This window comes from Tachypleus tridentatus, chromosome 6 (assembly GCF_004210375.1).
Source record: "Tachypleus tridentatus isolate NWPU-2018 chromosome 6, ASM421037v1, whole genome shotgun sequence".
In the NCBI taxonomy this organism is placed as follows: Eukaryota; Metazoa; Arthropoda; class Merostomata; order Xiphosura; family Limulidae; genus Tachypleus; species Tachypleus tridentatus.
This window is the reverse complement of record NC_134830.1, coordinates 75,214,634-75,229,858: the sequence shown is the minus strand read 5'-3', so window position 1 is coordinate 75,229,858 and position 15,225 is coordinate 75,214,634.

Genomic DNA, 15,225 nt, shown 5'->3' with positions numbered 1-15,225 from the left:
GAACCAAGAGGAAGATTCTCATAGAAGCTAGTAGGAACCCTCGTTTAACACGTAATGACATACAGAAACTGATAAGGGAAACTGGGGTTGAAGTAAGTACCTCTATAGTTACGAACATGTTACGCTCTTCTTGGTTCAAAGCATGCCGTCCTTGTAGAACTCCATATTTAAAGCCTGTTCATTTAGAAGCACGATTGAGGTATGCAAGAAAGCATGTAGATAAACTCTTTACCTATTGGAAGAGTATTCTTTAGTCAGACGATACTAAAATCGAGCTTTTCGGCCACAATGATGTTCGCTAAATTTTCCGTAAGAAGGAGGAACGAAATCTTCCAAAGAACACCGTCCCTACAGTTAAACACGGAGGTGGCTCAATCATGCTATGGGGTTCCTTCAGCTCTTCTGGTGTAGGCAGCCTTCACCGCGTCAACGGAATTATGAAAAAAGAAGAGTACGTTGATATATTAGTCACTTATATCAAGAATGATGCTCAGAACTTGCAGCTTGGGTGTCTTTGGATCTTCCAGCACGACAATGACCCAAAGCACACTTCGAAATATGTGCAATCCTGGTTGCAGAGGAACCATATAAGCGTTCTGGAGTGGTCATCGCAGTCACGCGATCTCAACCCAATTGAAAACGTTTGGCATCAGTTGAAGACCAGGGTTCATCAGCGTCATCCGAAAAACTTGCAAGAGTTGGAGGCCTTCTGTAAAGAACAATGGAAGAAATTACCAGTAGAGTCCTGTCAAACGATCATGGAAGGCTATGAGGAGAGATTGCGCCAAGTAATTCACTTGAATGGCTACACAACTGACTATTAAAGTAGACGCACGAACACTTTCTGTCCCTCCTATGTTTGGTTATTTGTTTATAAACAGTTTATTTGTCGTTCAATTTACATAAATATTTACGTAGATGTGTGTTAGTATAATATTTATAATATACCGTACTTTCATTATCCTAATCGTGACACTTTTTAAGTTATGAGAAAAAACTGTTCACGACGCAGGGGTACGAACACTTTCTGTCGTAACTGTATGTAGTAATTATTGTTCCCCATTAAGCAACAGGGCTATCGATCCCCAATTACAGAAATCTACAACAAATACAATGGAAGAAAACTTCTAGAAAACATTTAAGATGTAAGGAGAATAATGTACATTTTAATTGTGGCTTATTGTTTTAATGTATTTGGAGATGTTTATACCTTGTTGTTTAGAAGGATGAGCAAATAATAATCCTATTCAGGAGGGTAAACACCAAGCTAGGATTATATTTGTGTTTAGTTTAAACTAGTGGAGCCTGATTTTTTTCTGGAGGCTGGTGATCTTAAACATATCAAATGATATTAATAACGATGCGTGAATGAGAGACTGTGTTTCTGAAGAACATTAGAGAAGCAAGAACTTTGCTGTGAAACGACTACTTTCTTTAGTTAGCACATGTTCAATTCTTGAAACAGTGACAAGCTAAATGTTAGTAGAGAGATTTGTTTTTAACTCGAAACACTACTCACTTCTAAACATTTTTGTTCAATTTTATATAACTGTAGTATAAATACAGGTAAATCTGATTCATATGTTGTTTCATTCAGAACTTATGTAAATGAAAATGTGCAAATTTGCCCGTTTTCACATAGAAAATAGGTTAATTTCTAAATTTCATTATCCATGTTACAAAGCAAAGTTTGAAGGGAATAATGGCCATTTTCTGTGCTTTTACAACATAAGCAATTAAGAGATAACACATACTATCCAGGAACAAAATTTGTGTTACATAGTGTTAATGTTAAACGTACACAAAACTTGTGAAACTAGGAAATACATAACTTCTTTCATTGTTCTGTTGGACATCTAATGTTTCAAATCATAAGTAGCCAATAATCACCCTACAACTAAACGAACGAATTACTGATTATTAATATTTAAAATACCACAACTTTCAAACTGCCTATCACGATACACACATATATACCTCTATATCTTATTGTTAAGTTTATAAAACAAATGAACCCGTATCTGATGTCAAATTAGAATACACATATTGACAGTCATTTCTGACAAAAACTCTTAAAATGATAAGCTTTCTTCTACAGCGCCTTGGAGATTCTGACATCACCAACAGACACACAGAGATCATCAAGGCTATTATTTAACTACTAGAACATTCAGAGTGTTAAAACTTAAGACATTAATGACAAATTGCATGCATACCATTTTTAAAGAGAAGTTTAAGAATTACAAAAGTCAGACACAATTGATGTGGAGACTACGTTAAGACAAGATTGTACGGGGTGTCAGGTGGTCACGCACACAATGTGGGGCTGTGAGCGATATAAATTTAACCAATAAATTACCTACTCTCATTAGTCACATCAAAACGCAAATTACAGATTCCTTTCTACATCTTTGAAAACTTTATGTACATTTAAACCTAGCTCTTTTTTTTCCCAAATGCACAAACACAATTGGTATTATAATTCTTTTATTATGTTTCTTTATGGCTAAATTACAAAACAGTATTCCATGATTATACATGTATATATAAAACTCACGTTGTATCTGAAAGCTATCAGTGTTTTAGTCCACTTAGAATAAAATGAAAGTTTTATTCTAATTAATTGTGCAACATTTATATTTACCGGAAACTTTTATTAAAATAAAAGTTAATTATCAAACATTGTCACAATCTCTCCTTCACTTTTCAAAACTGTGAATGTAAAATGATGCATATGAAGTAAATACAATTTTTATATTTAATTAAACTGTATGTTTCTAAAATGCAATTATCAGTGATGAAATATTGTCACTATCTTTGTAAGTTCGTTGCAAAGTCACACAAAACATTAATTGTGTATTCTAAATATTTTACGGGTTAGCATAAAATTATAGCATAGTGTGCCAGACATATAGCAAATGGTCAAGCTATATCAATCGACTTATAACAAAATGAAAGATTGATTCTACTTGAATATCTGAAATTTCGTCATGATATTGATTATATCATATTTAAAGACATTGTTGCTATATATTTCACGAATATTTCAAATTATTGACAATGGCCAGTTTTGATTTATCTAATAGGAGTGATAACTTTATTTTATGACATGTTAAATTAAAGAGGACAAAGGTTTTGTTTTCGGAAACATTTCCATCAAATTTTATTATATTTGCTCACAGAATATACTAAATGGTTAAAATATCTTGGGAAACATCAGTCACTGTGTTAATTACACGAAAAACAAACTTTTAACTTTATGTCATTTGTCTCTTAACTAATGTTTGCTACAACCACAAATAATGAATGATTGACTTATTGTTTCTATTAAAATTCAACTAAATATTTAAACTAAGTCATAAACGTGATTTTGAACATGTGTCAAAGATGATCATTGGTCACTTATGCTGGGAGCGAAGGATAATGACAACATTGATTAGAAAGAATAGACTGTCAATATTTTGGGGTATCGTCTTATATTACTTTTTTAAACAATTAGTTTACCAATATTTAAAATAGCAAACTTACCATTTTCTATAGCTTATTCACTTTATATCATACCATAGAAATAAAACACATATTTTTCGCAGTTATAATTCTCTGCCATTGAAAGCCAGTAAATAAGCATAAAATTCCAACTTCTGTTTGAGGTTAGTAACATTTCTCTTAAACTTCGATATTGCTATGTTCCTAGGTACTTTAATGTTTTTGAAACAGTGAATGCAGACTTAATGCTATATAGAGAGGATATTAACACATTTAACAAAGATCACCCTTCAGTTTACACAGTTTATTTCACAATACATGGCCAAACCTAGTACCTTGGCTATACTTAATTAAACAGCTGTCAATTCATATACAAATATCCTGTACCTTTCACAACTAATAATTAGAATGATGCTGTTCTACTACATGGAGAAAAGAATGAAGAACCATCCATAAACTGTAGGTGTATCATTACACATATTTTCTCATTCATAAATCTAATTTCTCTGTTTCTTTGATATAGTAATGATTATTTTCATTCATATTCATTATAATAAATAAAGATGTGATTTACTAAGTATACATTATTTTATATTTCAAATTATTGTAAAGAAAATAAAGGCAGTAATGAAATGGTAAAAAAGATCACATACAGCAGCGAAAAAGTACCAGTAAAACAGAAAAAAAAAACGACAGTTAGGTTCCTTTATTATCACACGGCGTGAAGAACATTTGATTCATCTAATTCCTATCCTATTGGGAATGATTGTTACATTACTTTTTCAATCTGTGGGAATAATTTGGATATTCCTATTCTACAATTTAAGGACTTTGAAAAAGGAAAACTATATCCAGTCATGAAAGGTATTACTTTTTCTCAGTGGCGGTGCCAAGGGGGGCTTGAGCCTCTCTACCCAAAAATGAGCCAAACCCCCCTCAGCCCCCCAGTATTTTTACTAACATATATTCATAAAATATGGAAAACACTGCTATGCATACAGGCTCACCTTTGTGCTAGATAATTGTGTTCACAACGTCCAGGCTGCAGCAGAGTTCTTTGCGACAATTCAGAAGCTGTACAAATTCTTGTCTACATCGGTTGTGCATGAAGAATTTCTGAAGGTACAGAAGAAGCTTGAACCCGTAAACCAGCACATAGAGTTGAAGCAATTGTCAGACACAAGATGGACCTGCCAACATGCTGCTTGTCTGGCTGTGAGGATGAACCCTCCCTGCCATTGTGACAACCCTTAAAGCGTCTTGTGGAGGGAGACAATGTCTACAGAGCCACTGAATCAAAGGGCCTGTGCATCCTCCTAGATCAGCACTTCGTAACCATTCTCGTAGCCATAGAAAAACTACTGCTGATGACAAAACAGCTATCAGACCACCTCCAGTCACCTGACCTGCAGCTGGCCTCTGCAGAGGACCTAGTACAATCTGTCATATCTGATCTCCCAGAAATGAGAACTGAAGCAGCATGGAAAGACTTGGAAGAGTCTGCTGAGGACATATGTAAGAAAGTGGGAATATGCACTGAGACGGTGCGTCAAGGTGGACAGTAATCTGCCCCCAGACACCTGGACGAATTCATAATCACATCTAGTACTGGCCAAAGAGATGAACCAACACCAGATGCCAGGAGACACACCTTCTATGCCATCATAGACAGGATGCTCAACGAGCTGAATAGAAGATTCTTCTCTGATGCCTGCAGTGTTCTGATGGGTGCAACTGCATTGAACCCTAAACACTCCACATTTCTCGACAAGCAAACACTCTTAGGAATGGCAGCAAACTATGGTGTGGCAGAGGATGACCTCACAGTGGAGGTCCACCAGTTGAACCGGCTAATTGCCAGGAAGAAAGACAAGGGGCAGGAAGTATCCACACCATTGGGACTTACAACCATGTTGGAGCCATACAAGGATGCCTTCATGGATCTCCACAAACTTGTATGCATCGCTGTGACCCTGTCTGTTACTTCAGCTGCCTGTGAGAGACATTTCTCATGTCTGAAGCTTTTCAAGACATACTTGCGCAACAGCAGTGGTAACAACCGTACCAGCATCCTTGCTGTCATATCAGTAAACTCCAGGAGGGCAAAACAACTCGATATTGATACTGTTATAGACACATTTGCTGCCAATCACCAGAACAGGAGCTTTGGTTTGAAGTAATATTGACTATAAACACAACATGATGAAAAATAGTTAGCCTGATAGTGACCTTACTTTTCTTCAGAGTGTATTAACTTCACATGGGATAATTCGTTTCTGCTATGTAAACTATATGTCTTTATGTTATATTTCTTTTGATTTGTAGCTTTACTCTTAATGGTATATTAAATGTTCAATCTTAGCTAATCTTGATTTTTTTATTATTATTTATTACCTTTGGTGGAATTTAGGTGAGCTTCCTCTTTTACATATACGCATATTTTCATAAACAGATTATTTCTAATTTATAATAATGAATTACTAATCAGAGTATGAGTTTCCAATGAAAACTGCATTGAAAACGTAGTTCAAACTAGCACACTTTTCTGAAATGTACCTTGGTATTTACATTATTATAATTTACCATCTATACTTCATATATGCCTTTTTGGGAAGCCTCTCCACAGTTTACCTCAGCCCCTTCTCAGCCTCCCCAACGAAAATATTTTGACGCCGCCACTGCTTTTTTTTTTTTAACAGAATGGGAGAAATTTAAACAGTGAATCTGGTATATTATTGTGTCTCTCAAACCAAACTTAATATGATTTTCCTGTAGAAGGACGTAATCGTGCAATTCATGTTTCATGTAACAATAATATTTCCTCTATAGTGTTTATGTGTTAATTTTATTATCATGGTACTAAAATGTTATCAAATAAGATTTTTTGTTTTACCAAATTCAGAATGGCAGAAGTTATGTACAAAAATTCTCATTTTGATACTTACTTAAATACTATAGTTCATAACAAAAATGTAACTGAATAACTAGATTAAACCAAAGCTTACTTATGATTACTTATGATAAACAAGTGTACTCTAATTTACAACGAATGAAGAAAGAAGTCGACAATCTTACTGAAACACATTATTCTTGTAACACACAACTTCATGAGATCAATGTTGACAAGAGTAAATAAATTTACTGTTCAATTTTTAATAAACAAAGAGTCATAATTATCAATGAAACTTTCTGAAATACTACAAAGAAAGACATTTTAACCAAGAGTTATCAAATATCATATCTTTGAAGAAAGAACAAAATCAATTTGCAAATTAACTGTTATGACAATTAAAGAAGTTCTCGAAAAATATTACAACTGTTTTTTCTTGCGATAAATTATATTCTCTTTCACATTTTATAAACTCAACGTGATTATACAAATGTACAACTTATCATATACATACTTGTTTAAGTAGAATATCAGAAATGAAACACGAGAGGCAAGTTTGTTTTTTTTTTTGGAATCTATACGAACTATTTGAAATATAAATTGTTTGTCTCCGCTGTAGGTATGATTATTTTTTATCCACATGTATAATACGGATTGCAGGGACACAGTAATGCTTTTATATTTGTCAGTTACATGATCACTCCTTGAGAACAACAAGTATTTATACAAAACAGAAATTATATTTCAGTATCCTTGAAGTTTCGGACAATTATAGATAAGATATATTATCAGCATTATAACCTTTGCTATTTACAAAACTGTATTATGAAAGGATTAAACTAATTTGTATACAATACTTGTTATAAAAAATTACTGCATTTTACTGTATTAATATTCTGAAGTTACACTTACCTAAGTTTTATATTAAAGAATAAAATATAACTAAAAAGGAGACACTTTTTAAATAGCTTTTTGATCATTGATGTTTTTTGACAGAAAATGATGTACCCATTGTCACTATAGCATTGTTTCTGCTGATAAATGTTAAGAACTAAGCGCTTCTGTTGCAGACAAATACCAAGATAATAGAAGATCCTCTTGCTCAGACCGACAGATAATCCAACATTCGATAACTTTCTTGACATATAAGTCTCTCATTGACGGAGGGCCTAATGATAATACTCGAGTTTGTAGTGTCGGCTGGAAATATCACACTTAAAACTAAATATAAATATATTTTGTAATATTAGTAACTGATATACTAATTGAGAAGACACATTTGCAGTCGGCTGAAAATGCTTAATTCAAATATATAACTAATTGTTATGACGTTTATGACTGCGTTCTTTTTAAGGCGACTTAAACATATTGAAATGTATTGTATGCATAGTGAAATTACATGTATAATTGTGATTATGTTACGTTAAATATTGTCGTCGACATTTTATCACATCACTGTTAAATTTTAACTACTTCATTAAGATATAGTCCTTTTGGGACACAAAGTTCAATTAACTGATGAATTAGGGTTAAGCTTCTTTTTATGACGAATTAATTATAATTGTATTAATTAACTAATAATTTAGTAAGGAAAATTTAAAACCATAGGTTTTAATTATTTTATTATCATTTTTAGATGAATTGATTAGTCTTAGGTGACGTTTTAATGATGATTAATTATAAATAATTTAATTAACTAATTGTAAATGAATTCATGTTAATTGTCCTTTTGAGGAAGATTTAATTAATTAATTATCGACATGTTGAGGCATGCATTGCATGACTCGTGGCCGCTTGTTATGGCAGCCTTAAAACACATTCTTTATTTTGAGGCGTATTCATCTATTATAGTCGTCTGTCTAGTCTCGAACTAAAATTTCAGCCCTTCATAAGTTTGTTGAACCATGACATCACGGTAGCCTGTTATGGCGGCCTAACAACGTGACCTTGTCGACTTGCTCTTTGATGACAACTTTTGGAACTATGACTTCGTACTCTATGATGACATCACCCTCTCTCTCTCCATAACTTCTGTTTTCATGTCACGGTGTGACGTCATTTCAGGCTGTAAAGTGGGTGCCCTCATACTGTTTGGATATGTAATGTTTTTGGACAATAAAGGACGTTCTTTTTTGTTTCCTTAACACAAAGCTACACAATGGGCTAGTTGTGCTTTTCCTACGGCCCGGCATGGCCTAGCGCGTAAGGCGTGCGACTCGTAATCCGAGGGTCGCGGGTTCGTGCCCGCGTCGCGCTAAACATGCTCGCCCTCCCAGCCGTGGGGGTGTATAATGTGACGGTCATTTCCCACTATTAGTTGGTAAAGAGTAGCCCAAGAGTTGGCGGTGGGTGGTGATGACTAGCTGCCTTTCCTCTAGTCTTACACTGCTAAATTAGGGACGGCTAGCACAGATAGCCCTCGAGTAGCTTTGTGTGAAATTTCCAAACAAACAAACAAACAAACAATGCTTTTCCTACTTTGGTAATCGGACCATGGATTCTAGTATCGTAAACATGTTAATTTTCTGCTGACTCATGAGAGGTATCATACTTAAAGAAAACGTTGACTTTACTGACTCATTTCTTAAACTTCATTAGTTTTACAGCATGTCAGTAGCTTATGTACTAATATCAAAACTCTGTATGATGTTAACAAAAATTCATAAGATTGTGGAACAAAATCTTTAAACAATAAACTTAGAAGGTTTTAAGTATAAAAGCATTCAGAAGATTAGTGTTGTTTTTCATTTTTTTTATTAAAGCCACATCGGGGTCTTTGCTTAGCCAACCGAGGAGAATCGAACTCCCTGATTTGAGAGTTGTAAATCCGTAGACTAACGGCTGTACTAGCGGAGGCAGAAGATTAGTAGTTTTCACATAACTATATTTTTATGGAAACTGCACTGAAGTTAAAAACAAACAAGTAAAGTAAGTAATTTTTTTTTAAATGACTGTAACCAATACATATCTTCAAGACGTGGTGCTGACAAACAGAGTAATTCAATACTGTGCTGCTGCATAATTTTGATGTATTTAAATAAAAAAAACGTTATACCTCGTGTATGATATATTTGATCTTGTAAGGCTGTTTTATATATCGTGGAGGTCTGGCATGGCCAGGTGGTTAAGGCACTCGGCTCGTAATTCGAGGATCGAGGGTTCGAATCCCTGTCACATCAAATATGCTCGCCCTTTCAGCCGTGGGGCGTTATAATGTGACGGTCTATCTTATTATTCGTTGGTAAAAGAGTAGCCCAAGAGTTGGCGGTGGGCAGTGATGACTAGTTGCCTTCCCTCTACTTTTACATTGCTCAATTAGGGACAGCCAGCGCAAATAGCCCTCGTGTAGCTTTGCATTTAATTAAAAAAAGAAACAAACAAATATATTGTGGGTGTTAGGACTATGATAATATGCTGTGGCATTTGTGTAAAAATATCCAAACAAAATACCACTGTCATACTCTATTCCTGAAATTCGGCCCCAACAAAGGAAGCTTTATGGCTATTTTAGTATGTTCAGTGTTTTACGGATAAAATCGATATTAAGCTGATTTCAAAAATGTTAGGGCTTCCATATATATATGTATTGTTATTCTCATTTGTGTGATATTAGTTATATATGGTAGTTATTCTAAATTTCAACAGTTCATTTTTTCTGACAAGTTTTTCATCATCAACAATCCTACAAATGTAAAAGAAAACGCTATGTGTTTTTAAGATATTGGAAGAAATAAAAATAAGGCCACTTTTTAAAATGAAGCACATTTCTACATAAAACTGTGTTCCATCTTACTAGTATAACATGTTGATATGTGTATAAGCATATTTGTCCGCCGCTGGTCAGTAGTAAGTCTTCAGATTTACAACACTAAAATTAGGCGTTTGATTTCCTTCTGTGGATACAGCAAATAGCCTGATGTGTCTGTGCTATAATAAAAACACCCACCCACATACACACACACACACACACACACACGAAGTATATTTATTTACAATACATATTTAAATAAAACACAATATAGAAAGTTTTTCAAGACAAACATGCAATTATAAATAACTTTAGAGTCTAGCATAATCACATATCATGCCTACTTGTTACGTATTATGGTTTATCTCTGACGAGTGTCCGATTTATTGTGTTACGTACGTTACGTATTGCGATTTCAAATAGCTGGAAATTCTGATTTTAATTTTGAAGTTAATTGAATGTCGATATGTATTAAGTTTATGATATTTGCCCACAAGATTGATACACAATTTCCTTACTTAACAAGAATATATTTTAATGCACAAACAACAATGCAATTCTTAATTACGATATCATCAACATACATTCCAACATCTGAAAGATTGTTGAGACGTTGATACATCATTCTCTGAAAAGTTGCTTGAGACGTTTTCATCCCAAACGGCATTATATTGTACTGCCATAATCCATCAGGAGTAACAAAATCAGAGATTTCCTTTGCCTCATCAGCTAGAGAAACAGCCGAGTACACTTTCACCAGGTGATGTTTTGTGATATATCTGGCTTTTACAATTTTATCAGTATAATCCTCCGTTCTTCGAATGCAACAAAATCTGTTTTTGTCAAAACATTTACTTTGCAAAAGTTTGAACAGAATCTAAACGGACCATCAGATTTAGGAACCAGTACACAAGATGAAGACCAATCACTTTTACTGGGTTTTATAGTGCTGTTTTCCAGGTTATAAGATATTTCTTTACGAATTATATCATCCTTGATTGCATTCACGCGATAGGTATGTTATTTCACAGGAGAAGCATCGCTTATGTCTACATAATGGACAGCAACATTGGTTTGATAAGAAACGTCCGGAAATATGCATTCGTATTTAATCAATAAACTAGCAAGTTGAATTTTTTTTGGGAAGCAAGTGTTCAAGTCAAATCAAGGTTGGTCAGAATTATTCAGTTTAATGTTGCATACATCTCCAGTATTTTGAAAATTACGGGTGTCTGAGTCAAAGAGACTGTTACCAGTATCAGTAGAATATTCAGTGAATAAAATGTTTTCAGATGCATCTCGGACGTGATAAGGCTTAAAGATATTGATATGACACAGTTGGCTAGCTTTTGATGATCAAGTGTTTTTACAACCTAGTCTGTCTCATTCATTTTCTTAAAAACCTCATACAGACCATGGTACCTAGCTATGAGTGGGTAACGTGGTGGTAACAATACTAAGACCGTGTTACGAGGATGGAACTTATGCTCTTCAGCCTTGTGGTCATAAACGTTTTTTTCATTCTAGCTTGAGAGACTTTAAGTTTTCTCGAGCCAGTTCATAAACATCAAAAACCTGGAACGAAACTTGCAAACGTAATCACGAAAGTGCATTTCTTTTGGCTCATCTTCCAACCATTGTTCCTTTAGTAACTTCAAAGGACCACGCACTGAATGGCCAAACACCAACTCGAATGGATTAAACCCTAATTACTCCAGAACTTACTTGTGAACAGCAGTTAATAATAAATTAATTCCTTCATCCTAATTGTTCTTATTATTGGAACAGTAAGTGCGCATCATATTTTTTAAGGTAGAATGAAATATCTCAAGAGCACTTTGCGATTCAAGATGGTACGCACTAGATTTAATATGTTTAGCATCGAGCTGGAAAACAACCTGTTGAAACAAGCCATACATAATTCTTGATAACGAGAAAACTCACTTGAAATAAAAAAATGTATCTTAGAACGGCTGGTATGGATATTAATACCTTTACTGATAAGCAGAGAACAACGTTTCGACCTTCCCAGGTCATCTTCAGGAAAACGTTGTTTTCTGTTTATCAATAAAAGTGTTAATATCCATACCTACCGTTTTGAGTAACATTTTTATTTCAAGTGGGTTTCTCGTCATTAAGAATTACTCCACCACAGCGATTATACGAGAAGTGTAAGTCTTTTGTATTTCTTTGTGTACTTTGTTATCTGTTTAAACTCCATTATGCCTAAACTTATCTACATTACGCCATTGTTAACCGCACACGCTTGTACAATCCTAACGAAACTAAGAAACTTAAATGAAAATTCATCTATAAAAGAAATGACATTTATTTCATTCAACAGTGAAGAAAGGAAAAAACTAATATCTAATTTTGTGAAGATAAAACTATCGAGTAATTTTAACCAGTGTATAAACATTATCTACAATTTACAGAAAAAAAATACTAAAAGCTATGTTAAACACGAAATATAAAGAACTAAATGACCTGCAGAAACAAATCCTCTTTGTTAACCTAAAGGTGACCTAGGAAGGTCGAAACGTTGTTTTCTGCTTATCAATAAACGTGTAAATACCCATACCAGCAGTTCTGAGATACAACACTTACATAAAATTTGATCTCTGGTTGACTGAATTTCGCTGGGTAAGCCAACAAAACTAAAGAAATTAATGAAAACCTTAGAATTTTTGGCTGCAGTGGTTCTTAAGGAGATAAATTCAGAGAATCGAGTTTATACACATATGATAGTCAACAAATACCGGTTCCATAAACGAGTTTTTGGTAAAGGCCCAAAACAATCTATAATTACTCCACTGAAGGGTTCTTCAAAATTCTTCGAAATCTGGGATAAGTTTCAAAGGAAAAACAAGATTTTTTTGGTTAGGTCTTTCAACCAATTGACATTTATGACAAGTTTTACAAAACCGAGAAACATCTTACCTACACTTTAGCCAAAAAAAGTTTCATAATTTTTTCACACGTGCTGCTGACACCTAAATGACTTTAATGGGGAACTCATGGGCGATTCTTAATATTTCATAATGATATGCTTTTGGAACAAATATCTCATAAACTACAGCCCGGACCTCTCAAACTGGTGCATAAGGTAGTCTCTATTTCCTCATAAGCACACCATTTTTGAAAAAATAACCATATGGAAATCTCTCCAGCATATTTAAATAGTGAAAATATCCGTGGACCCTTTTATTGCTTGGCGATCAGTTTACTTTTAGCAAACGAAACTTCGCCAGCTGAACCGGATCCCCGACGTTCACCATTGTCACTTACCAATGAATTTTCAGTAGGACAATTATTCCAAGATCCCTGTCGGATCCAAAAGGGCCCGGCATGGCCTAGCGCGTAAGGCGTGCGACTCGTAATCCGAGGGTCGCGGGTTCGCGCCCGCGTCGCGCTAAACATGCTCGCCCTCCCAACCGTGGGGGTGTATAATGTGACGGTCAATCCCACTATTCGTTGATAAAAGAGTAGCCCAAGAGTTGGCGGTGGGTGGTGATGACTAGCTGCCTTCCCTCTAGTCTTACACTGCTAACTTAGGGACGGCTAGCACAGATAGCCCTCGAGTAGCTTTGTGCGAAATTCCCAAACAAACAAAAGGATAAAAAAAAAAACGTATGAGACAAATTCATGATATCGTCCTCTGAATACATGTCTATCATTTGTTTTTGGGGTTATTTCTTAGCCTGAGCTCAAAACATGAGGGAAAAACATTTGAATTTTGCATAACAACAACATCATCTTTAGATGAAACAGTGATCACCTCGCTAACCATTTTGGATTCGGCAACAACTTTTCCGCCAAGTTAATCGTTTCCCAATAATAATGATACACTTTTAATTGGCAGAGTAGATTTTACTACAACCATAACTGGTCCTGATACTAGGGCTAGTCTGATGCTAAGTGAATGTTATGAAGAGGAATATTCACAAAGCCACCCTCAATATACTGAGCAATAACAGATTCACCAGTGGAAGAACTCGAATTCAAATGCAATATTCCTTTTAACAACAATGAGTGAGTCGCCCCAATATCACGTAAAATATGTATTAGTATGGGATTAACAGTATCATTTCTTAACTACACAGAACCAACAGACTCTAAACTCCTCCCTAACTACATCAGTCTTTATATCTGGTGCGAAATTTACAATATCGAGTGATCTGGTGAAACTATATCCATACGTGGACATAAACTCATTGGGTATTACCAACTTTTCTTTCTTTTTTCTGTTGGAAACACCAAGAATAGGACATAACATTACCTTGTTTTTAGAAAAATGACAGACAGGAGTTGATAGTTTTGATGAAGTTTTATCTTGACTGTGAGAAGATTTCAAATTAGAGGAGTTGCATTCTAGAAGAATCTTCAACTTTAGTCGATGGAACAGATACAGATTGAAAAAAGAAAGCAATAATTAATCTTTGGAAGGTGCTTTTATATGTTAAAGTGTAATCATCATAAGGAGCAGCTGATTCGTGTAGTGTTTCAATTTTCTTTGCATCCAAGTAAAGTTTGAGGTTTTCACTTCTACAGCTTTTAAATTTATCAGTTAGACATAATTGTCTCTTTATTTGGTAAATTCCATATACGTTTAATTATATTGTTTACGATAACCTCAAAATCTTTTGGTGATAAGCTTCTGGTACTAATTTGTATGTTTTGAGAATAACTGCTTTAACCCTGTCATAATCCTTGGGATATTATAGAGACGGAGCTGCCTAAGCTTCTTGTGCTTTACAAATTAAAACACGTTGTAACAATAAAGTCCATTTTTCGGTGGAACATTCCTTGGAATGGCCAACTTTTTCAAAATTATGGAAATATTTATCAACTTCATTTTCCTTGATAGTGGTACCTCAATATATCGATAGAGTTCAAAGTTGTCGTTATGCCTTAGTAGATCAGAGTTGTTCAACCTAATTTCTTTTTCGGCTTCGATATGGGCTTTTTTTGGCTTCAAGACGTTTATTTTTTCTTTCATCCTGAATACGGGCTTGTTCAAGCTCGTATTTTGAAAGCCCGGCATGGCCAGGTGGTTAAGGCGTGCGACTCGTAATCTGAGGGTTGTGGGTTCGCATCCCCG